Source organism: Pan troglodytes, chromosome 14 (assembly GCF_028858775.2).
Source record: "Pan troglodytes isolate AG18354 chromosome 14, NHGRI_mPanTro3-v2.0_pri, whole genome shotgun sequence".
In the NCBI taxonomy this organism is placed as follows: Eukaryota; Metazoa; Chordata; class Mammalia; order Primates; family Hominidae; genus Pan; species Pan troglodytes.
In genome coordinates this window covers 26,906,735-26,931,163 of record NC_072412.2, presented here as the reverse complement: position 1 = coordinate 26,931,163, position 24,429 = coordinate 26,906,735, and the positions used below count along the sequence as shown (strand labels likewise).

The 24,429-nt window shown below is 45.5% G+C and overlaps 1 long non-coding RNA gene across 1 annotated transcript; it reads right to left on the bottom strand.

Moving 5' to 3' along the window:
* Positions 1-22,760: 22,760 nt before the first annotated feature.
* Positions 22,761-24,193, bottom strand: LOC107968049 (uncharacterized). The gene is made up of 2 exons (XR_001708924.3): positions 24,132-24,193; positions 22,761-22,979 (listed from the first exon to the last, which is right to left on the bottom strand). It is a non-coding gene; the product is annotated as an uncharacterized LOC107968049 (long non-coding RNA).
* Between the last annotated feature and the right edge of the window lie 236 nt (positions 24,194-24,429).

Here is a 24,429-nt window from a genome sequence, read left to right as displayed (position 1 = left end):
ATTCATATTGTTGTTTTTTCATTTTTTTTTCATATTTTCCAATCTGTGGGAATAAGTACCATCCCCAACCCTATGTAGAAACTGAACACTGTTCCCTTCCATCCTTTAAAAAGTTCTTGGCCGGGCACGGTGGCTCACACCTGTAATTCCAGCACTTTGGGAGGCCAAGGGGGGCGGATCACGAGGTCAGGAGATCTAGACCATCCTGGCTACCACGGTGAAACCCCGTCTCTACTAAAAATACAAAAAATTAGCCGGGCGTGGTGGTGGGCGCCTGTAGTCTCAGCTACTCAGGAGGCTGAGGCAGGAGAATGGCATGAACCCAGGAGGCGGGGCTTGCAGTGAGCCGAGATCACGCCACTGCACTCCAGCCTGGGCGACAGAGCAAGACACCGTCTCCAAAAAAAAGAAGAAAAAAGAAAAAGAAAAAAGTTCTTTCCCTGACCTCCTGCAGTTTCCCTACATGCATGAGTGGATCAGTATTCTCCTGAATACTCAAAGGGGATTTCTGATTTCTTTCTGTATGCAGTTTTCTCCTCTCCAGTACTCTGTTCTGTGAACTCCAGCTACCTTGGTCTCCCCAGGTTTTCAGCTGTATCCTCTCAGCTCAGGAAGTCCCTAAGGCCCACCTGAGTTCCCCTTTCCTATGCCATGGCCTCAAAACTCTTTCACTGTAATAATTTGGGGGCAAGACCGGGCACGGTGGCTCACGCTTGTAACCCCAACACTTTGGGAGGCTGAGGAGGGCAGATCACTTGAGGCCAAGAGTTCAAGACCAGCCTGGCCAACATGGTGAAACCCCGTCTGTACTAAAAATCCAAAAAAATTAGCGGAGCATAGTGGCAGGCGCCTGTAATCGCAGCTGCTTGGCAGGCTGAGGTACAAGAATTGCTTGAAAGCAGGAGGTGGAGGTTGCAGTAAACCAAGGTACTGCCACTGCACTCCAGTCTGGGAGACAGAGTGAGACTCTGTCTCAAAAAGAAAAATAATAATAATCTGGGGGGAATCATAGGACTCACATAATTTTTTTTCTGTCTCTCATGGATCACTGCCCTTCGTTGCCCAGTTTCCAGTATCTTGAAAACCATTGTTTCAAATATTTTGTTTTTTCTTTTTTTTTTAGAGGAGGGGAGATTGTTTCAGATGGGAAAGTAAATCTGTTCTGTTCCTCCATCTTGGCTGAAAGCAGAAGTTCCCAAATCAATATTTATGATAAAATGAATCCAACAAATAGAAGCACACAATAATGTAAGTGTCCTTTTCTAGCCACAGTATTAGTTCTTTTTTTTTTTTTTTTTTTGGAGACGGTGTCTTGCTCTGTCGCCCAGGCTGGAGTGCAGTGGCGTGATCTCGGCTCACTGCAAGCTCCGCCTCCCGGAATATTAGTTCTTTACCAATTACAACTCTATTCAGATTTTTATACTTTTTACAAGGTCAAAATCTGAGTTTATTTTTATGCTATTTTAAAAGGATTAACTAGGGTATCATAATTTAGACACACAAAAAGTGTCAATTATATCAATCTTGATTCATTTAGTTTTAAAATGTATTTATTTAACAAATAAATGGGAGTAGGGAGGGAAGTGGAGATGGTGGGGAGATAGGAGGCACTTCACAGTATTCACAGAGAGGACTCTCATGATGCCTCCTCAGAGGGCAAAAATGGGCTCACATAACTGTTGAGCTTATCAGTTTTGCAACCTTAGTGTGTCAAGTCAGAGAATATTTTAACCAAGTCATTGCCGTTTTCATTCTGGTTTAGTAGTATCCGTTTGTCTTCCTGGCAAGGAAGGCAATCCTTAAACATCCTTCAACACCCAGCTTACTGCTAAAAGAAAACATGATAGGTAAATAGGTCTGTGATCTTGCTAATGGAGGTCTAAGTGGGGCAAGAGAGGCAGAAGCATTCTATTAGAAGAGTGACAGCTGATTTCACAAATGTTTAAAACGCCTGTATATGAAAGGCATCTCGGCAAGGCGTGGTGGCTCACGCGTGTAATCCCAGCACTTTGGGAGTCCTAGGCGGGCAGATCACGAGGTCAGGAGTTCGAGACCAGCCTGGCCAATATTGTGAAACCCCCATCTCTACTAAAAATACAAAAATTAGCTGCGCGTTGTGGCGCATGCCTGTAGTCCCAGCTACTCAGGAGGCTGAGGCAGGAGAATCTCTTGAACCCGGGAGATGGAGGTTGCAGTGAGCCAAGATCACGCCACTGCATTGCAGCCTGGGCAACAGAGTGAGACCCTGTCTCAAAAAAAAAAAAAAAAAAAAGAAAAAGAAAAAGAAAAAAAAGAAAGGGAGGGAGGTGAGATTCCAAATCAAACACCTCTCCTATGAACTGGGTTGTATTATTTGAAGACAACATCATAACAGCTGTTTCAAGATTCCCCTAATACTGATTTATCTGATGCCTAACTTCCAATTTATCTTTGACTTGGAGCCAGTACTATTTCCAGACATATTTTTAAAAAATCGTTTGTCAGCCAGGAGCAGTGTCTCATGCTTGTAATCCCAGTACTTTGGGAGGCCGAGGCAGGTGGATCCCTTGAGCCCAGGAGTTCAAGACCAGCTATTGCAACATGGTGAGACCTCATCTCTACAAAAAGCATAAAAATTAGTCAGGTGTGGTGGCATGCTCCTGTAGTCGCAGCTACCCAGGAGGCTGAGGTAGGAGGATCGCTTGAGCCTGGGAGGTGAAGGTTGCCGTGAGCTGAGATTGCACCACAGCACACCAGCCTGGGTGACAGAGTGTGAGACTCTATCTGAAAAAAAGAAAATGGTTTGTCACATCTCATCATTTGATATATGCTCCCGCTGGCCCTCCATGTGAAAGCCCCCCTCTAGTGATACTCTGTAGGAACAACTCCCACAGAATTCACGGTGTGGATCGAGGCAGTAGCATTATTTGACAAGAGTTGTTAAGTCTCACTTATGGCTTCTTTGGAACATTTGAGCAAAAGCCTCTGACAATGATGGAAGGGATAGTCTTCATTGTGGTCATGAAAATAAATTTAAAGAAGAATGGCTGGCCGGGTGCGGTGGCTCACGCCTGTAATCCCAGCACTTTGGGAGGCCGAGGCGGGCGGATCACGAGGTCAGTAAATCAAGATCATCCTGGCTAACATGGTGAAACCCCACCTCTACTAAAAAAAATACAAAAAATTAGCCGGGCATGGTGGCGGGCGCCTGCAGTCCCAGCTACTCGGGAGGCTGAGGCAGGAGAATGGCATGAACCCGGGAGGCAGAGCTTGCGGTGAGCCGAGATGACGCCACCGCACTTCAGCCTGGGTGACAGAGCGAGATTCCATCTCAAAAAAAAAAAAAAAAAAAGAAGAAGAATGAATTCTGAATTTAGTGTTTTAGTTTCCCAAATTCTAGTCATACCCTTGAGTGATGTTTTGAAATATTATGTTTAGGTTTGTATAAACATGCATTCCATTACCCCAGATCCAGGGGAATAAAATACTCAAATTGTCTTAGAAGGATAATCTCTGTTGACTTGACAAGTTTTAAAAGGACATTTCTACCAGCCCATCTAATTTTTCATGCTGCATTAAAATCTATTTATGGGGTCATTGAATCATGGACTGTGAGGGTTGGCAGGAATTTTAGGGGTCCTGGAGATTGCTTTGTGGCAAATCCCTGAGATGTATTTTCTCATTGAGCCCTCATAGCAAGAAGAGGGAACTATTAGCACTTCCATTTTACAAATGCTGAAAATTAAGCGCAGAGAAAATGTAAGTGCTATTTCCTAGCTAGTTAATGTCATGTCTTCACATTCCTACTCTCCCACCCTGAGAACCTCATGCCTGTAAAACACTGAAACTTTCTCAAGCTCCTCCCTTGCTATTAAATAATCTTACTTGTTTTAGGCTTCTTCTCATACACTCTGGTTCTTCTTATTTTTATTCTGTATCTTTAGGATTTTCTGCATTTCTCCAAGTTTGTTTTATTTAAAACCCCAGACAAAGACAGTGACTACTCTTCTAAAGGCCTGGTAGGTTCTAGAAAGTGATACCTAGGTTTACATATCTGAGTGACTTGCTTGATTTTAGGTTGGGGTTACCATTCAGATACTTTGGAAAATAAAATTGACTGAACATTTACTCTAATTCCAGTCTCTGCCAAAAATCCCTCTAAAAAGACAACAAAGGATTTTTTCCATAAGGATGGGGAGTGTGGAAGAGGAGACGAAACAACAAAATTTGGGGAAGTACAAGTCAGGAGGATTTAGCAAGGATTTAGTTAGAGGTGACTTAGCAAATGAAGGAAGCTGAATCTCAAGCTGCTAATAGGGGAAGCCAAGAAATAGCCCATTTGACATAGTTGAATCCCCAAATCTCAGGAACCAGGGGGGCCAGGTATGCCTTCAAGTGAGAGTGAAGGGGGAGGTAAACGAAGAAGGATTTGCTGAAAGCTGTCTGCAAAGCACCTGATTCCCTTTATTATCTATGAGTTAGGGACTTCCTCTCCCCAAATCTAGCAGAGGCTAGAGGCCTGTTATCTGGAACCTGTGTAGATGGAGGACAATATGTCCACCCAAAGTCATGGGTACTAACCTGAAACCAGATGAAACGTCAGAATACATGTAACCAGGATTTGACCTTCCAAAAGAATATTTAAAGGATCTTTTTAGGCCGGGCGAGGTGGCTCCTGCCTGTAATCCCAGCACTTTGGGAGGTTGAGGCTGGCAGATCACTTGAGGTCAGGAGTTCAAGATCAGCATGGCCAACATGGTGAAACCCAGTCTCTACTAAAAATACAAAAATGAGCTGAGCGTGGTGGTGTGCACCTGTAGTCCCAGCTACTTGGGAGGCTGAGGAGGTAGAATCACTTGATCTGGGAGGTGGAGGTTGCAGTGAGCAGAGATCACACCATTGCAGTTGGCTCATCCTATCACCCAGGCTGGAGTGAACTGGTGCGATCTCAGCTCCCTGTAACCTCTGCTTCCTGGGCTCAAGCAATCCTTCTGCCTCAACCTCCTGAGTATCTGGGACTACAGGTGTCACCACTCCTGGCTAATTTGTATTTTTTGTAGAGATGAGGTTTCACCATGTAGCCCAGGTTGGTCTTGAACTCCTGACCTCAATTGATCTGCCCACCTTGGCCTCCCAAAGTGTTGGGATTATAGGTATGAGCCACTGCACCCAGCCTGAAGGGTGTTATCTAGGGAATCTGACCAGTGCAAGAGACCTAAAGGTGCTGACAGAACAGCCCAACATGGGAAACTCAGACCTGACAACCTTCAACTTTATGCTCAGAGATGCTAACTGGCTACTGTTAAATATACGCAAATAAGCAAACTATCACAGTGCTGAGGAAAGGCATCTAAATGAAAGATAGAGACCAAAACACACAGACAGAAAAGAAAAATGAAAGACCAAACCTTGGAGATACAGGAACTGTGTAGAAGCCAAAAACTTCAAAAATACAATTAATGCTCTCAGAGACACTGTAGGAAATACTGTAAACATGAAACAAGACCAGAAAAAACATTTCCAACCTAGAATTCTATGCCCAAACAAGCTCTCAATCAAGTGTGAGTGCAGAATAAAGGCATTTTCCGATATTCCAGATCTCAGAATTTTTCCATCTTATGCATCCTTCCTTGGGCAACGAGAGAATGTGCTCCACCAAAATAAGAGAGTAAGCCAAGTAAAATGAACATAATGGGATACAGGAACAGAACACGTAACATTAAAAAAAGTGAAAGAAAGGGGCTGGGTTCAGTGGCTCACACCTGTAACCCCAGAGCTTTGGGAGGCTGAGGTGTTAGCAGTTCAAGGCCAACCTGGGCAACATAGAGAGACCCTGTCTCTACGTGTGTGTGTGTGTGCATGTGTGTGTGTGTGTGTGTGTGTGTAGCTGGGCATGGTGGTGCATATTTGTAGTCCCAGCTACTCTGGAGGCTGAGGTGGGAGGATCACTTGAACCCAGGAGCTTGAGGCTGTAGTGAGCTATGAACACATCACTGCACTCCAGCCTGGATAACAGAGCAAGGCCCTGTGTCAAAAAAAAAAAAAAAAAAAGGAGAGAAAGAAAGAAAGAAAAGAAAAAGGGGAAGGGACTCAGGGAAATGATAAAAAGAAAGGTCTCAGGATGACAGCTGTGCACCAGGCCTGCAGAGCAGCCACTTCATGTTGCAGCAGGGCAGATCTAGCAGGGTTTTTCAAGATGAAATTTGCAAGCCATTTTGACAACTGAACATCTTGAGAATAGATTTAGGCCTGGCACAGTGGCTCACGCCTGTAATCCCAGCACTTTGGGAGGCAGAGGCTGGTGGATCACCTGAGGTCAGGAGCTCGAGACCACCCTGACCAACATGGAGAAACCCCATCTCTACTAAAAATACAAAATTAGCCAGGTGTGGTGGCACATGCCTGTAATCCCAGCAACTCGGGAGGCTGAGGCAGGAGAATCGCTTGAACCTGGGAGACGGAGGTTGTGGTGAGCTGAGATCACACCATTGCACTCCAACCTGGGCAACAAGATCAAAGCTCCACCTCAAAAAAAAAAATGTAGTCTGCACAACGGCAGAGATTAATATGTCTTTTTCACAGTTGAATCCTATACCTAACAGAGTACCTAACACTCTGTAGGTGATCAATAAAGTTTGTTGAATGAATCACTGAACCTGGGCAGTCTGAGAGAGGAGTATGTTCTTCATGTAACTGTGTCTTTATCACCATATTATAGGCTGCCCTCAACTCCTGCAAAAATGCGATGTTTTGAAAATAGAAAGGATGGAACCAGGGGCTGGATCTGTGCTACACATGGAAAAGTGACTCAAAGGCAACATTCCTTTCAGGGAACTATTACCTTTTTTTTCAAATACGTTAGTCTCTATTTTTTTTTGTCTCCATGAACCCTGCTTGAGCATTTGTATTGTTATTATAGTTTATAGTTAAAAATGGCACTCAAGAAACTAGCAAACAGCTTGTGTTCTATTTAGAAAAGACTTCGACTGGGCGCGGTGGCTCACACCTGTAATCCCAGCACTTTGGGAGGCCAAGGCAGGTGGATCATGAGGTCGGGAGATCGAGACCATCCTGGCTAACACGGTGAAACCCCATCTCTACTAAAAATACAAAAAATTAGCTGGGCGTGGTGGCGGGTGCCTGTAGTCCCAGCTACTTGGGAGACTGAGGCAGGAGAATGGCGTGAACCTGAGAGGCGGAGCTTGCAGTGAGCCAAGATCATGCCACTGCACTCCAGCCTGGGCGACAGAGCGAGACTCGTCTCAAAAAAAAAAGAAAAGACTTCATATACCAAAATGTAGGTTTATAAAATACATAAATATAGGCAAGGCTATGGGCACCCTAAAAGATCCTGAACGTATGAAAGAAATCATGTGTGAATTCTGATAAAAAGTCAACCCCATGGCATACTTAACGTATTTTTCAACTTGCAAGATCTTGATGTGCAATCACTTGAGGATATCTAAAGTGAGGTTTATGTAAGGTGGTATATACTTGCATAAAAATTTTACTGTGACCATGAGTGAGCAAGCCCGGGACCTTTATTATCACCCTTATTTCAGCATCTCTTATTATACATCACTGATAATTTTCATCTTAACTTTGAGCAGTATCCCTTAGTTTAAAGAAGGAGAGAGAGAGAAAAAAAAGAAGTTACGCTCCAGTTGACTTTTTCCAGGCCAGAGTTTATTATTTGCATGAAAATCCCTTAATGTTGGCCAAGAGTTCTCAAAGGCAACTGTCAGGCTGCTGACACCATCAAAGGAATGATTCCCTGAAAAAAGCCAAAGCATGAGGGATTTCTTCACAGGTCCTTCTCTGGTTGGGTTCCAGTGGCCAAGCAGAGGAGAATCTGGATTGGATAACCAATCTCATCTGTCCAGCATCTTGAAAGGGCAGAAACATTTCTAACCTACCACTGTATCAGATCTGCTGGCCCAGAACCATCCACCTTGCCCCAGTCTATAATTTGACAGCACATGGCAGCAAGACCCCTGGTCTGGGTGATGTTAGAAACAAAATGCTTGTTCCTCGGTGCCACAGAGAAATAGCACTTAAACATAAATTTAATTTTCTCAGCAAGGCAATTTTTACTTCTATGGAAGGGTGCGACTTGCAGATGGAGTAATGGCAAAGAGCACACCTGGACAAGGGAGGGGAAGGGGTTCTTATTCCTGATGCAGTTAGCCCCTTCTGCTGTGTCGTTCCCCTATTGGCTAGGGTTGGACGGCACAGTCTAAGCTAATTCCAACTGGCTATTTTAAAGAGAGTGGGGATACGAGCTGGAGTGGTGGGGTGGGTAGGTTGGTGGGAAGGGCAGTTACAGAACAGGTGACTGAGAATGATCCAGGTCAGAGCAGGTGACCAGGGGTGACTCAGGTCAAAGCAGGTGACCAGGGGAACAGATGTGAACCACTGATTAGAACTGGTGGGAAAGTTGTTTACTGAAACTAGAGGCAAGGGGGCGAAGAGAACCAGGAAGTTAAACTTTAAAATGGAGAATCAAAGAATAAGAGAGCTGAACATACTGACATACTGATTCTTTGAAGAGAAACTTGGAGTTCAGTATGTCTAAGTGATCATGGAAGAGAACAAACTTACTGGCCTGGGTTGGGGAAAGGGGTGCAAATGTTGTTCTTTCACTTTGAAGGACAACGCACATTTGGAGTGTTTTCTCATTGCAATCACCCCATTTACTGCACATTTACTAACTGTGAAACACTATGTTAAGTGTTTAATCTTTACATCAATGCTGTTGAGGAAATATCACTTCCCCTACTTTACAGATAAGATATGTTAAACTCAGAGACTCATTGGTCTTCTCCAAATCTCCACCCAGTGGTATCATGTGCAAGCCAATCTGAGAGCCCTTGAAACGCACTTGCTCCAGTGATTTACTACCAGGACCTACCACATGAGTCAGGCCTCTGACCCCATGACTTTGAGAGAATTATGCAGTGTGATGGTTCATTTTATGTGTTAACGTGGCTGAGCTAAGGGACACCCAGATAGCTGGTAAAATGTTATTTCTTTTCTTTTTTTTTTTTAAGATGGAATCTCACTCTGTCACCCAGGCTGGAGTACAGTGGCATAATATTGGCTCGCTGCAACCTCTGCCTCCCGGGTTCAAGCGATTCTCCTGCCTCAGCCTCCCGAGTAGCTGGGATTGCAGGCACCCACCACCACACCTGGCTAATTTTTGTATATTTAGTAGAGATGGGGTTTCACCATTTTGGCCAGGCTGGTCTTGAACTCCTGACCTCGTGATCCACCCGCCTCGGCCTCCCAAAGTGCTGGAATTACAGGCGTGAGCCACCATGCCCGGCTAAAATGTTATTTCTGTGTGTGTCTGTGAGGGTGTTTCCTGAAAAGATTAGTAGACTGACTAAAGAAGATCCCCCTTCACCAATGTGGTGGGCATCATCCAATCCGTTGAGGGCCCGAGTAGAAAAAAAAGGTGGAAGAAGGGGGAATTTCCTCTCTCTTCTTGAGCTGGGACTTCCCTCTTCTCCTGCCTTCAGATATTGGTTCTTGGTTCTCGGACCTTTGGGCTCCGGAACTTGGACTGAATTATGCAACTGGCTTTCCTGGGTGTCCAGGGTGTAGATGGCAGAGGTAGGACTTCTTGGCCAATTGCCACAGTAATTCTCTTCACATATATATGCATGTATATTCCATTGGTTCTGTTTCTCGAGATGACCCTGACCAATATACTTAGCCTTTCTGTTCATCTGTTGCTCTCTGACGCAAGATAATAACATCATGGCTCTTCTGTGGCTGTTTGCAAAGTTGACAATGACTCAGGTGGCAGAGCAGCAGAAACCTCTGGGAGTGGGGGGAGCAGGTCACCTCTAAGCAGGGATGGGCCTTGGCACTTTTGCCTTTGTGGACCCTTTCCTCCATAAAAGTTTTTTAAAATGTGTTTTATGATGGTGTTGGTATAAAGATGAATATATTAATATTTATGAAAACATTTTCTTTGACCCCAAAGAAAGTTAATTAAAGGAATTAAAACACTTCGTGGGGCGGGTCTCTAAAGGTATGGTGGGCCTTAGGCACTGTGCCCACTGCGCCTAACAGAGAGGTTGGCCCTGCCTGCGAAGTCACTCTAAGACCGTGCTCTCCCTCCCACTACATATACTGCAACATAGCAGTTAGGAGTTGGGAGTTAGACAGATCTGGATTTGAATCTTGGCTCTGCTAAACTAGCTGTGGTATCTTGGGTAAGTTGCTTAACTTCTGAGTCTAACATAGCTTATCTGTAGAGCAGGGGAAGTGATATTCCTCAACAGGATTGATGTAAAGATTAAACACTGAACATAGTGTTTCTCAGTAAATGTGCAGTAAATGGAGTGAAGCAATGAGAAAACACTCCAAATGTGCCTTGTTCTTCAAAGTGAAATTCATCTGAATTCTTTCTGCTCCCTATGCCCAAAGCCTGGAGTTCTGGAAGTGGAGCTGAATCTACAGTTCAGAGTTAAGGGGCTATAGCAAAATCTAGTAAGACGTAGAAGGCAGGGAGCAGGAAGATTATTACAAAAATTGGAGTAGATCTCATTTTTCATCTTGCTAAGTGCCACCTAAGAAGTGGCCTAAATGCAGCTGCACTGGTTATTTGGGGGACTTTCTGTCTGTTCAGGCGAGGAAAGAGTGAAGCAAGACGGACACAGTCCCCTTTCAGTTCAGCTCTAGATTTGGAGGGATAAAGTGCTTTACCCAAGACAGGGCTCAGCAACGCATTAGGCAACTGATGATGAAAATAATAACTCAACCAATGAACTCACTATAAATGGTAAAAAGATCTGATCTTTGGTATGACAGGTTCCAAGTTGCTTATGTGGTAAACAAAACAAATCTCTTCTTCCCAAGCTTGAAATGCATGCAAATGAAGATTCAGTAGGGTGCATAAAATCCTCTTTTAAAATGCAAATCTCCAAGGGATATTTATGGGGCTATCAATCATTCACACCTTAGAGTGAATTAGTTTAGTGAGCCTGATTTCTTCTCAGCACTTAACTGAGATTCACATTGCTGATGAACAGGAGGTTTGATGGCGTGAGGAAAAAGAGAGGAGAGTATTTCTTGGGTCCTGTTGAAGGACAAGTTTGGAGTTTCGATGCCTTGGGGAGCTTCCAGTGGCTAGATGTGAAGAGGGCATAGGAACCCTGGAGGAGAGGTTGGTATGGGGTGGAGGACAGGTCATGATGAGAAAGGAGCCTCGAGAGAGATGGGGAAACTTTCTAATCTGAATTTTTTTTAAATGGTGAAATCAGCGTCCTTAGGTGTTTTATGAAAGAATAAATTGTCATCTTCTTGGATGCAAACTCCACCTCAACCTCTGCTCTGAAAATCCTTTGCACATGGTCTGGCAGATGTCAGGAAGCAAGCTTTTTCTCATCTCACCAACAAATTATATTTGTTAGTTTGAAAATATGCTTTTTGATTGCTTGGTAGAATTTGAACTTGGCCTGCTTGGAAAATCTGTACTTTCACGATAATCCCCCTAGAGAAACACATCTTTTGGTGTTTACTTATTTAATTACAGAGAGCATTCATTTTATATGGTTATTTATCTTGATAAAAAAAATTCATCCACAGCTTGATAACCCAGCTTGAAAGGAAATCCTCACTGGCCCAGTGAAGTGAGACTGTAAGAAACTCCCTGGGGAATTGATATGATTCTAGCCCAGAAGCTGTGTTGTTTCTGAAAATCATTAGGATAAATTGTTACTTCCACTTCCCAAGGGTGAGCAGAGTCAGTCCCTAACCTAGTTAGGTTGATGATGAAAGCACTACTGCAGTTGGGGAAAGGCACCTTTTAAATTATGATTTAAAGAGCACAGCTGCATGTCACTAGGCATTCTCTCTCTCTCTCTCTCTCTCTCTCTCTCTCTCTCTGTCTCTCGCTTGTTTGGTCTCTAACTCAAGAGACATTTGTTAAGCTTCCTGATGTAGTAGTGCCTAAACCTGGCTGATGATCCTGATGAAGCAGTCCAAAGTCTTCCCTAGCCCTAATATTTATGCATTGCTATCTTCTTTTTGTCACTGCAATTATACTGTATTTCTGCTATCTGGTCCCAGGACAGCTAAGACAATGAACTACAGCTGCAAATATTTAAGGTCTCCTCTCTGAGTTTTTTTTTCCATTAGAATCTAAACCAGCCATTTCCATAAGCTGTAAATCCCTTAAGCAAGCATCTGAATAGCATTATAGATAAAAATAAAACAACCCATTTCTTGCTCTTTCCATGAGATTGTGTGTTAGGGATATGAAGACTCAATTGTGCTTGGAGTATTTTTATCCAGATAAAAGGATAGTAATGTTTATGATTTTGACCCATTTTATTTTATTTCTTTATTTATTTTTGAGACAGAGTTTCACTCTTGTTGCCCAGGCTTGAGTGCAATGGCATGATCTCAGCTCACCGCAACCTCTGCCTCCCGGGTCCTGGTTCAAGCAGTTCTCCTGCCTCAGCCTCCTGAGTAGCTGGGATTACAGGCACGCACCACCACACCCAGCTAATTTTTGTATTTTTTTTTTAGTAGAGATGGGGTTTCACCATGTTGGCCAGGCTGGTCTCGATCTCTTGACCTCGTGATCCGCCTGCCTCAGCCTCCCAAAGTGCTGGGATTACAGGCGTAAGCCACCGCGCCCGGCAATTTTGACCCATTTTAAATTTACTTGGCTTGGCTGGGCAGCGGACTCATCCTGGTATATGGTGGGAGGGTGGGAACTTTAAAGTCAGAGGACCTGGGTTTGAATCCCAGCTCTGCCGCTTAATAGCCAGAGCCACCGAGAGTAGTTCCTTTCAATCTAGTTTTTTTTTTTTTTTAACCTGTAACAGAGAAACAGCAAACATAATATCCAGCTCCCAGAGATAAATCACACAATGCACCTTTGAAGGCACTCAAGGATGCTAGGTTCCTACCTTTGCTCAGATGTTGTTGGGTAAAAGCTTCTTTGTCCTTATAAAGGCCTGAGAGGGGTAGCAAGCTTTAAAAGAAAATTTGAAAAAAATCTCTTTACCAGGTACAAAGGAAATATAAATTCAAGAAGCTCCAAATTGCTGCAGAACTCATATATGTATAGTCTCATTTGGATTAAAAATCTTGAGGGAAAAATCATACTTTCTGCTTGATCCTGGACTTAAAGAGAACGCTACGCCAGTGTTTCTCAAACTTTAATGTGCATACAAACCACCTCTTAATCATGTTAAAATGCAGGTTAGTACTGGGGAGGGGCCCAAGATTCTGCTTTTCTAACAAGCTCCTAGATAATGTTGGTTGATGCTGTTGATCTGTGGGCCACACTTGGAAAAGCAAGGTAGACCATGGACTGATGGATGCTTTATCCAGTAATGATATCCTCCACTTGTTTAATACCCAAGACAGTTGCAAAGTGTTTCGTACGGTGCCTGGCATACTGTAGGGTGTCAGTATGCCAGGCAGCCTATCACAATTTTGGCTTTATTATTTAGTACACTATTGCTTCATATGATCAAAACTGGGGCAAAGCTGATTCTCCTCTTCAAGGACATGGTAAGAGATGGCTCTCACTGATCTGCTATGGGGAGAGTGACTGCTTCACAGGCAGCCTGCACTGCCAGGTGATCATCTGCCCCAGGTTTTCACAGTAAGGGGAGGGCAGGATGTAGCAGACTTGTGGCCTGGCCAGCTGGGTTCTTGGGACAACTTGGCTTGCAGGGAAGATCAGAAAAGCCAAGGCCCAGCTTTGAGGGTAACTCCGAAGCCTCAGCTCAGACCATGTCTTCAGTGGGGTGCAGCAACACTCCATGGAAATGGAGAAAGGCTTTGAAGGGCATTTATTCTTTCTTCTACACATTTCACCTTCCGCTTTCTGGCTGGGCAGACATAATTGTCAGGCAGCACAAACAGCCTGTGGCAAGCAACATCAAATAATTATAGTCAGAGGGTTGCTGAGTGTCCTGTGTGTAGCTCCCATGGTCTGTGGTTTGATTTATGTGAGGGGCATGATCTTTGGATTGGAAATGGGAAATGTGTGGCACGTGGTGTGCTGTGGAGACAGTACAGCATATTGGGAAGAGCATGGGCTCTGGGGTCAGTTAGACCTTCTAACCCCAGTTCTGTGGTCTCAAGCAACACAGTGGTTCTCCAAGCTTCAGTTTCCTGGTCACTGAAATGGGGCTGTCTATATAAGACTAGCTGGGTTGTTATTGAGAGGTGACAGCGTGCTGGCAGTCCTCACAGCCCTCGCTCACTCTCGGCGCATCCTCTGCGTGGGCTCCCACTTTGGCGGCACTTGAGGAGCCCTTCAGCCCACCGCTGCGCTGTGGGAGCCCCTTTCTGGGCTGGCCAAGGCCGGAGCCCACTCCCTCAGCTTGCAGGGAGGTGTGGAGAGAGAGGCGCCAGCGGGAACCAGGGCTGTGTGCGGCGCTTGCGGGCCAGCGGGAGTTCCGGGTGGGCATGGGCTTGGCGGGCCCCGCACTCAGAGCAGCCGGCCAGCCCTGCTGGCCCCGGGCAATGAGGGACTTAGCACCCGGGCCAGCGGCTGTGGAGGGTGTACTGGGTCCCCCAGCAGTGCCAGCCCACGGGCGCAGCACTCGATTTCTCACCGGGCCTTAGCTGCCTTCCCACGGGACAGGGCTCTGGACCTGCAGCCCGCCATGCCTGAGCCTCCCACCCCCTCCATGGGCTCTTGTGCGGCCCGAGCCTCCCTGACGAGCGCCACCTCCTGCTCCACGGTGCCCAGTCCCATCGACCACCCAAGGGCTGAGGATTGCGGGTGCACAGCCCTGGGACTGGCAGGCAGCTCCACCTGCAGCCCCAGCGCGGGATCCAATGGGTGAAGCCAGCTGGGCTCCTGAGTCTGGTGGGGACGTGGAGAGTCTTTATGTCTAGCTCAGGGATTGTAAATACACCAATTGACACTCTGTATCTAACTCAAGGTTTGTAAACACACCAATCAGCACCCTGTGTCTAGCTCAGGGTTTGTGAGTGCACCAATCGACACTCTGTATCTAGCTGCTCTGGTGGGGCCTTGGAGAACCTTTATATCTCGCTCAGGGATTGTAAACACAGCAGTCAGCACCCTGTGTCTAGCTCAGGGTTTGTGAGTGCACCAATCGACACTCTGTATCTAGCTGCTCTGGTGGGGCCTTGGAGAACCTTTGTGTGGATACTCTGTATCTAACTAATCTGATGGGGACTTGGAGAACCTTTGTGTCTAGCTCAGGGATTGTAAATGCACCAATCAGCGCCCTGTCAAAACAGACCACTAGGCTCTACCAGTCAGCAGGATGTGGGTGGGGCCAGATAAGAGAATAAAAGCAGGCTGCCCGAACCAGCAGTGGCAACACACTCGGGTCTCCTTCCACACTGTGGAAGCTTTGTTCTTTCGCTCTTTGCAATAAATCTTGCTATTGCTCACTCTTTGGGTCCACGCTGCTTTTATGAGCTGCAACACTCACTGCGAAGGTCTGCATCTTCACTCCTCAAGCACAGGGAGACCAAGAGCCCGCCGAGAGGAACGAACAACTCCAGACGCGCTGCCTTAAGAGCTGTAACACTCACGGCGAAGGTCTGCAGCTTCACTCCTGAGCCAGCAAGACCACGAACCCACCAAAGGAAGAAACTCCAAACACATCTGAACATCAGAAGGAACAAACTCCAGATGCAACACCTTAAGAGCTGTAACACTCACCGCGAGGGTCCGCAGCTTCATTCTTGAAGTCAGTGAGACCAAGAACCCACCAATTCTGGACACATTATGACAAATGAGGGGGATGGCTCATTGTAAGATGGCACCATTATAACATGGTACCTTTAATGTTATAGGTACTGGCTAGTTTCTTTCTGGAAGGCAGCATCCACTCAGACAAACAGCCAGGCAAGCTCACTTGGATTACCTACCCCTATCATAATTTTTGCAATCACACATCAGACACAGGGTTAACCCTTAGACCAAGAGTCCTGCATTGCAGGCCATGAGAAGATGGCCTGGATACCTTGGGCTAGCCCTCTTCTCTTACCAAGATCACACCCTGTGCTCTTTTTTGCTCCTGTAGAGTTATAAGCCTTCTGGGATGTGCTGTTCATTTGTAGCTAAGCACGCTGAGCAAGCTGACGATCCTCCACACTGTGCCTATGGATGGTCGGTCACTCTCAGCCTTTGATGCGCCCACCACTTCCTGTTGGCCAACCAAAGAGAAAACAAAATCTTTTTATCAACAGCCAGGAAAATCTGAGCCAAACCACAAAGTGGCCAACCTACTGAATTAGGCCCTGAGCAGAAACCAGCCCTAAAAGAAAACCTAGTATAGAAAATGATTTTAACAAAAATGTTAACTATTATCATCCTTAGCACAGATCCTATGGGCAAACGGTTAAGATAGTTTTGCAGATTGGTAAACCTTTATAACAGGCCCAACGCTGTTTACTGGTTTAAAAAATGTCTTCTGAATGGCTGAAGATCTCAGGCATGCATTTTGAAGGATAGCAACCCTTTTCCCACATGCGAATCCATGCATACCCTGTTGGCTAAATACTAACCAGGACCTATCAAAAGCATCCAGCTTTACTTGCATATTAAAAAGTCACTCATCGGCTTGGCGCGGTGACTCACGCCTGTAATCCCAGCACTTTGGGAGGCTGAGGCGGGCAGATCACGAGGTCAGGAGATTGAGACCGTCCTGGCTAATATGGTGAAACCCCGTCTCTACTAAAAATACAAAAAAAATTAGCCGGGCATGGTGACGGGCGCCTGTAGTCCCAGCTACTCAGGAGACTGAGGCAGGAGAATGGCGTGAACCCGGAAGGCAGAGCTTGCAGTGAGCCGAGATCGCGCCAGTGAACTCCAACCTGGGCGACAGGGCGAGACTCTGTCTCAAAAAAAAAAAAAAAAAAAAAAGTCACTCATCAACCAGTTTATTCATTAAGTTTGATTTCGAAGCTCTCTTCCCAGCTGTAATCCCACGTGGGTCAGAGAGATTGAATTTTGATCATGATGTTTCCTTTGGGGGGCAACCAGAGAATCACAAATAGTAGTGACTTCCTCCTCTTGAATTTTATCTCCTTTCCCCTCATTCTCAATTTCCAAAGATAAATACCTCTTCTCTCCCATGAAGCATTCTGTTAGATGAAAATGAGAGAAGAGCCGCACAGTCCTGGGACCTCCCAGCCTCAATCGCGAGCAAAATCATTCCCCAGCCTGCAAACAGGCCCTGGTGCAAAGCCACAAAGCAGTGAGGACCCCAGCAGCAAATCAAGGCTACGGTCATGCTATATGTTCATGCATGGTTAATGGAGGCAGATACGGGAAACTGCCCTTTAAATGCGTTATAAAGAAGGAAAATCAATCCAGGGGGAACAGCCATTGGTGGGGCTGTGTGCCTGGCCAGAGGTCTCTGAGAAGCCAGTACCCAGGTGAGAAAGCTTGGCAGGGCCCCATGAGCTGTGGCAGGTTTCACTGTACCTACAGATCTCAGGATCATCCAGGCCAAAATCCTTCTCCCAGACCCTCGCTTTCCCACATCTGTTAAGAACTTGACTTTAGGAATTCCTCCCACGCTCACCCCTACCTCTTCCTGCACTGAGTGTCCCTGTGCATTTTGAGGCTGGGGGAGCAGGATGGAAGGATACAAACTTGTGAAATAAACATTTTTGAGAAACCTCCAGATTGTTTCAGAATCAGCAGGACACATGAGCCAGCCACAATAGGTTCACTTTCATGTGGATGCTGGAGCAGGCAAGACTTCCAAGTAAAAACTCTGAATGTGAATTTAGCTAGTTTTGGATAAAGACGCCTTTCAGCGTCAATAAACACCATGAATGCAGCCGCGGTGGAGTTACAACTTAATGAGATGAGGGGAAGTGCACCGGGTCAGGCCTCATCTCCCAGCCTCTGTCATGCTAATCAGCTGGGCAGCCGGCAGCTGAAAAACTGCTGGAATTTTTATTTGCATTTCATTTACTTGGAAGGAAATTGACCCAGATGGTCCACAAAGGCCCTAGAAGGCTGGCAAGCAGTGTAGAGCTGCACACTTCTCAGAGGGCCTGCACTTGTCTGCCCATCCCTCTTTGAGCCTAGGGCATAAAGGATTAAAACAGCGTAAGGGAATTGATTTCATGATTTTTAGATAATTTCCCCAAGATTTCAGAAAGGACCTCAAAAACTAATTTAATCAGCCAGGAGCTCAATAGTAATTAAGGGGAAGAAAAGCTGAGATAATGAAAGAGGTGGTGAGGATTTTTGCTGTTGCTGGTGGGAACCTTTCTTAATTGGGAAAATCTAAAAACTAAATGATGTTAGTGGAGACCAGCCTAGGCATGGGGAGCCAGCAGCCGGCACCACCATCAGCTGATGATGGATTGCCCACACGGTTCCTCCTCTCCAACGGGCCGGAATGATTGGCCACAGAGGTGCCCTACTTGGCATTTCCATGGGTAGTTGCCTGAATCTGGCAGGTTTGGACTTGTTGGGGAGTACAGGCTTCGTTTCTACACAGTCCTTTCCAGTGGAGGGCTCGTTCTTATCCAGGTGGTCATCACCCTTGGATGGCATAGGATTTGGGAGTGCAGGCTCTGGAGTCATGAAAGGGAGGGCGTATTAGGCTGTTCTCGAATGGCTATAAAGAAATACCTGAGGCTGGCTAATTTATAAAGAAAAGGGGTTTAATTGGCCCACCGTTCTGCAGGCTGTACAGGAAGCATAATGCTGGCCATCCGCTAGGCTTCTGGGGAGGCCTCAGAAAACTTACAATCATGGCAGAAGGTGAAGGGGAAACAGGCACATCTTACATGGCTGGAGAAGGGGAAGAGAGAGATGGCAAAGGTGCCACACACTTTTAAACAACTAGATCTCATGAGAACTCTATCATAAGAATATATGAATTGGGAAATTCATATGAATTTCCCATGAAAGGGGGAAATCCGCCCCCACGATCCAGTCACTTCCCACCAGGCCCCACCTCTAACACTGGGGATTACAATTCCACATGAGATTTGGGCAGGGAGACAGATCCAAACTGTATCAGAGGGTAAAGTTGAATGTTGAAAATGGGGGCACGGAGCATTCAGGGACACACTCTGTTGAAAGGGAGCCTGACCAATGATTAAACTAATTCCACTTGGGGCCATCTGAGTTCCCCAAGAAGGGGCTGTACATCAGGGAGCACCAGGACAGTGACGGTGCAATGAACTTAAAGTCTGTGTCCACAGAAATTCATGTGTTGAAATCCTAATATCCAAGATGATGGTATTAGAAGGTGGGGCCTTTGGGAAGTGATTAGGTTATGAGGGTGGAACTCTCATGAATGAGATTAGTGCCCTTAGAAAAGGGACTGCAGAGAGCTCCTTCATGCTCTTTCTGCCATGTGAAGACCCAGCAAGAAGACAGCCATCTGCAACCTGCAAGAGAGCCCTCACCAGAACTCGAGCATCCTGACACCCTGATCTTGTACATCCAGGCTCCGGAATTGTGTGCAAATAAATTTCTGTCATGTATCATCTATCCAGCATGGATTTGGTTATAGCAGCTGGACTGGACTAAGACAGATGGTGAGAGGGAGCCTGGTTAGGTGCCTGTCCCAGCAAGAGTAATGTTTCAAAGTGCTATAGTGGGGACAGGCTTTGCATCAGAGACCTTTATTTCTCAGGAACTTTGGCTCAAAAGCAGAGAGAGCTGACAGGATGAGTACCCTAGGGCAGTTGTTCTCAACCAGAGAACAACTAGAGGCTAGGGATGCTGCTAAACATCCTATACTGCACAGGACAACACCTCATCACCACAAAGAGTTATCAGGTTCAAAATGCCAATAGTGCTGAGGATGGGACACCTGGTCTAAGGAGAGTCTTTCCTGCTCTTGCAAGAGCTGTTGGCATTGGTTATAGAGGTGGCTGGGTGGCTGTGCTAGCAGAGGAGGCTGACAAAGATGCAGTGTTTGCACTGGTCGAAGGGTTGGCCAAGGTGATGGGTTGGCTCCTGAAGGCAGAGGAGCACATCCCACAGCCAGGCTGTGAAGCATACAGACTTTGCCGACAATGGCCTAGAACTTGTATCCCATACTCTTCAGTCAACAGTTGAGAAATTATTTAACCTGTTTGAGCATCAGTTTTCTCTTCTATAAAATGGGAATAACACTTCCTACCTCTCAGGGCTGTTGTGTGGAGAAAATGACATAATGCATGGTGGAGTGTTCAACACAGGGCATCTCTGCCTCCACTAGACTCCTCAGCAGGGTTTCCTGCAGGAAGCAACACTGGGCGATACAGTGGCGGGAGTGGGAGCAGAGTCAGTGGGTGTAGGGGATGGGGCTAATGAAGGCCTGATGGGGAGAGGCTTAAGATGCATTCCTTTCCTCGGTCAGGAGAGGACTCAGTCATTGCCCAAAAAGGACCAATGGATTACAGTTGAGTGGGACATCAAGGTGGGCCAGGGTCTTCCTGTGAATAGGGACTCATTCAGATATCAGCTCAGGAGGAAGAAGGCACTGTTGATGGTATGTTCCAATCTGCTCAGAATCTCTCTTCTCCCAAGAAAATCTGAGTTACCTTTTTGGAGCTTCCCTGCAACTTCCCTTGGATTGGCCCCACACTCACCCAAGTGAGCCACCAAGACAGTGTCATAAGGAGAGTCAAGACACATCCTAGCCCAGGCCTGCAGGTGATGCAGCTGGAGCGCCATCTTGAAGCGAGAATTGTAGGAATTCCCTCTGGAACTTCTGGGAGAACCCATTGTTCAGTCCTAGATGTATCAGACAGAAAGTCCAGGATGTGCAAACATGTGTGGTCCAAGTGTTTCAGGTGGTGAATTGTGGAAACGTCCCATAGAAGATGTTAGATGTTTTCAAAAGGACCCTGTAGACCAGCATCTTCACATATCTTACTTTTCTAAAGAAAGTGGGGTTTTTCTTCAAATAAGAAGATAGGGTCTACTCAGACAGGCTGATAATGGTTGTTGGCAGGCTCCGCCCGGCTTCTGGAGCTCTGGCAGAGGCCTTTAGAATTGGGGGGGAAGGGCCAGCCATTTGTCAGTGGTCCCCAGCTCTTGGTGGAAGCCACTGTGATCAAAACGTGGTTCTTTTCCAGAGGTGCAAGGCCAGCTCCCAGAGAGGAGGATTTGAACTATGGCTAAAATACATGTCTGCCTCAGTGAATGTTACAAAGTCCCAAGTCAGATCAACAACTCCAACAAAGTATTTGGTAACACAGAGAGAAGCAGGAACTTTGATGTTGTCATTATGAAAATGCATCCAAAGACTTCAGAAAAAACTGTGGCATGCATGAAGGAGCTGCTGAAGTCAATGGAGGAAGATGTAGAAAGAAGTGAGCCTGACAACAAAGGCCCGGATGGAGCATGTGACAGCAGGTGGCATTTACAGGAAAGGCTGTCGGGGATTGAACTGCATGAGAGACCAGGGAGACTGCTTGAATTCTTGCTGTTAATAAAGCCAATTCTGGAGAAGGAGGAGGAGGAAAAGAAACCAAAACATTTCTATAGGCTTGTAGAAAAACAGAAGGCTGCTGCTGAGTTAGCAACTAGATCCCTAGATCTGGCCTTGGTGGCAGATGCCACCACACTGAGGCAACATCTACGGGCCTTAAGTGATTGACAGTGGCCAAGCCCCATCCCCAAAACTGTGTGTCTCTCAGTGAAAGCTGCAGGGCCCAGCAAAACATGTTTGTCCAGTTCTCTACTCTGTACCAGAAGTTGGGCCGGGTCTCCAGGGAACCATGGCTGGTCCTGCAAAACCAACTGCTTGCATAAGGAAAGATAAGAAATGACCCTTGGTCTTTCATACAAGGCACCCTTGTCCTTGAAAGAATAGATACCACTTAGAAGGGCAGTCTGATTCCTCTTCCCTAGGAGTAGTCAGGGTCCCAGACCAATGCGGACATCGACGTAGAAGGATAAGCATACTTTGTGGTCATAAGAGATGAGAATCAGGTTATTAAAATAGGATCAAGTCTTTCTGTGGTTACCACTTGTTCTACCTGTAAGTTCAAGACCTGGCAAGGCAAGTCCCCCGGAGCATGGGCCTCACATGTTTTTTTTTGTGTTTTGTTTTTTGTTTTTTTGAGATGGAGTCTTGCTCTGTTGCCCAGGCTGGAGTGCTGGAGTGCAGTGGCATGATCTCAGCTCACTGCAACCTCCATCTCCTGGATTCCAGCGATTCTCCTGTCTCAACCTCCTGAATAGCTGGATTACAGGCACGCACCACCATGCCTGGCTAATTTTTGTATTTTTAGTAGAGACGGGGTTTCACCATGTTGCCCAGGCTTGTCTCGAATTCCTGACCTCAGGTGATCCGCCCACCTTGGCCTCCCAAAGTGCTGGGATTACAGGTGTGAGTCGCTGTGCCCGGCCAAGGGCCTCACATGTTCTGCAGTAAGCAGGGTATGTGCTGTGCCAGGAGAACTCCTTGAGGAGGCTGTGTAAGGGATGGATGAAGTGGCACAGCTGCAGTGGCGTGTCATGATCTGGCAGAGATGATGCTGGTGGTGGCCTCACAAGGACTGGCCCTAGCCTCTTCCAAGTTCTGTCCCTTTCTTGCAAACCAGCTAGCCTTCTAACAATCAAATGGGGATGCCTTATGCTTCTCTTATGGTACTTACAGAAAATGTCTAGAAAGATCCAAATGTGCATACACTTCCACATTTAGCTGGACTAAGACTGAGTAGGACACAGTGCTACAGGAGGTGTGTGTCCTGGATTACTTACTTACAGGGGTTTCATGTTTCAGAGTGTTAAACATACTGCATATTACCTGATAGCAATAGTTGACAGAAATAAAGAAAACAAATCAAGTTTTTCTGCTGTTTTTATCAGCTAAGAAGGACAGCCCAATCATCCTAGGTTGGGGGTGCATTTTGAAGTGTAATGGAGATGGCATTTGGAGACATGGAAGCACTAGAGATTCTTGAGTACTTTTGTCAAGATGTGGGATGAGCAGCAGATGCGGCTAAAGTCCTAGACCTACTTACTGGAGGGAGTCCCACACAGCCAGTGATGCTCCGCTGATCTGTAACACAAAAAAATAAAGAATCAAGGATCACAGGAGGGAAGAATCAAAGATCTTGAAAAAAGAATAATAGACATATTTTGAATTTCTCCCAAATGTTCTTTTAGCACTTTAATTTGTGTTATACTTATTATTACCCATAAAACAAAAGAATTTTTCCCATAACCAATTATTATGAATGTTTCCTATACCATTTAACCAATAAAACTATTCTGTTTGGTTGGAGCCTCTCATGAGGTCATCAATAGGGGCTATTGGTCCTCTTAATTCGTATTGATCAGCTGGAGGTTTTGGTTTACTTGTATGCATTGGCACCTAACCAAGATATATCACTTAACTTTTGTGGCCAGACCCTTTTTTTCTCATGTATCAAACAAGGTTGCATGGCACAACGCATGTATTGTTCTGAAGATATTACAAAAAGGATATGGAAGGAAGAAGGAGAATGGTGTAGTGGAAAGCAATGATTTCAGAGTCAGAACTGAACCTAACATATATATAGTTGACCCTTGAACAACACAGGAGTTAGGAGTGCTCACGCCCCCATGCAGCAGAAAATTCATGTATAATTTTTAAAAATTGACAATTAGTAGTTTTACATATTCATGGGATATATAGTGATGTTTCTGTGCATATAATGTATGGTGATCAGATCAGGGTAATTAGCATATTCATCATTTCCAACATTTATTATTTCTTTGTGTTAGGAACATTCAATATCCTCCTTCTAGCTACTTGAAACTATACAATATATTATTGTTAACTATAGACTCCCTACAGTGCTATAGAACACTAGAAGTTATTCTTCCTATCTAGCTGTAATTTTGTATCTTTTAACACATCTCTCCCCACCCTTCCCTTCCCCCAACCGTTCCCAGCCTCTGGTATCTTAAGACCCTTTTACTTTTTACTTCTATAAGATCAACTTTTAAAGTTGCTATATATGAGTGAGAACATGTGGTGTTTAACTTTTGACTCCCCCAGAGCTTTACCAATAGCCTACTGTTGACGGGAAGCCCTATCAACAGCCCACAGAGTTGATTAACACTTTTTTTTTGTATGTTGTAGGTATTATATGCTATATTCTTTTAATAAGGTAGCTAGATAAAAGAAAATATTAAGACAATCATAAGAAAGAGAAAATATATTTACCATTTATTAAGTGGAAGATCATCACAAAGTCCTCATTCTCATCGTCTTCATGTTGAATAAGCTGAGGAGGAGGAAGAGGAGGGGTTAGTCTTGCTCTCTCAGGAGTGGCATAGGCCAAAGAGGTGGAGGAGGTGGAAGGGGAGGCAGGAGAGGCTGGCACACTTGATGTAATTCTTACTGAAAAAAATCTGAGTATGATTGGACCCATGCAGTTCAAATCCATGTTGTTCAAGGGTCAACTGTATTAGAAAGGAGAAGAAAACTTATTATGTGTAGGTAATGTAATTTCCACTTAGAA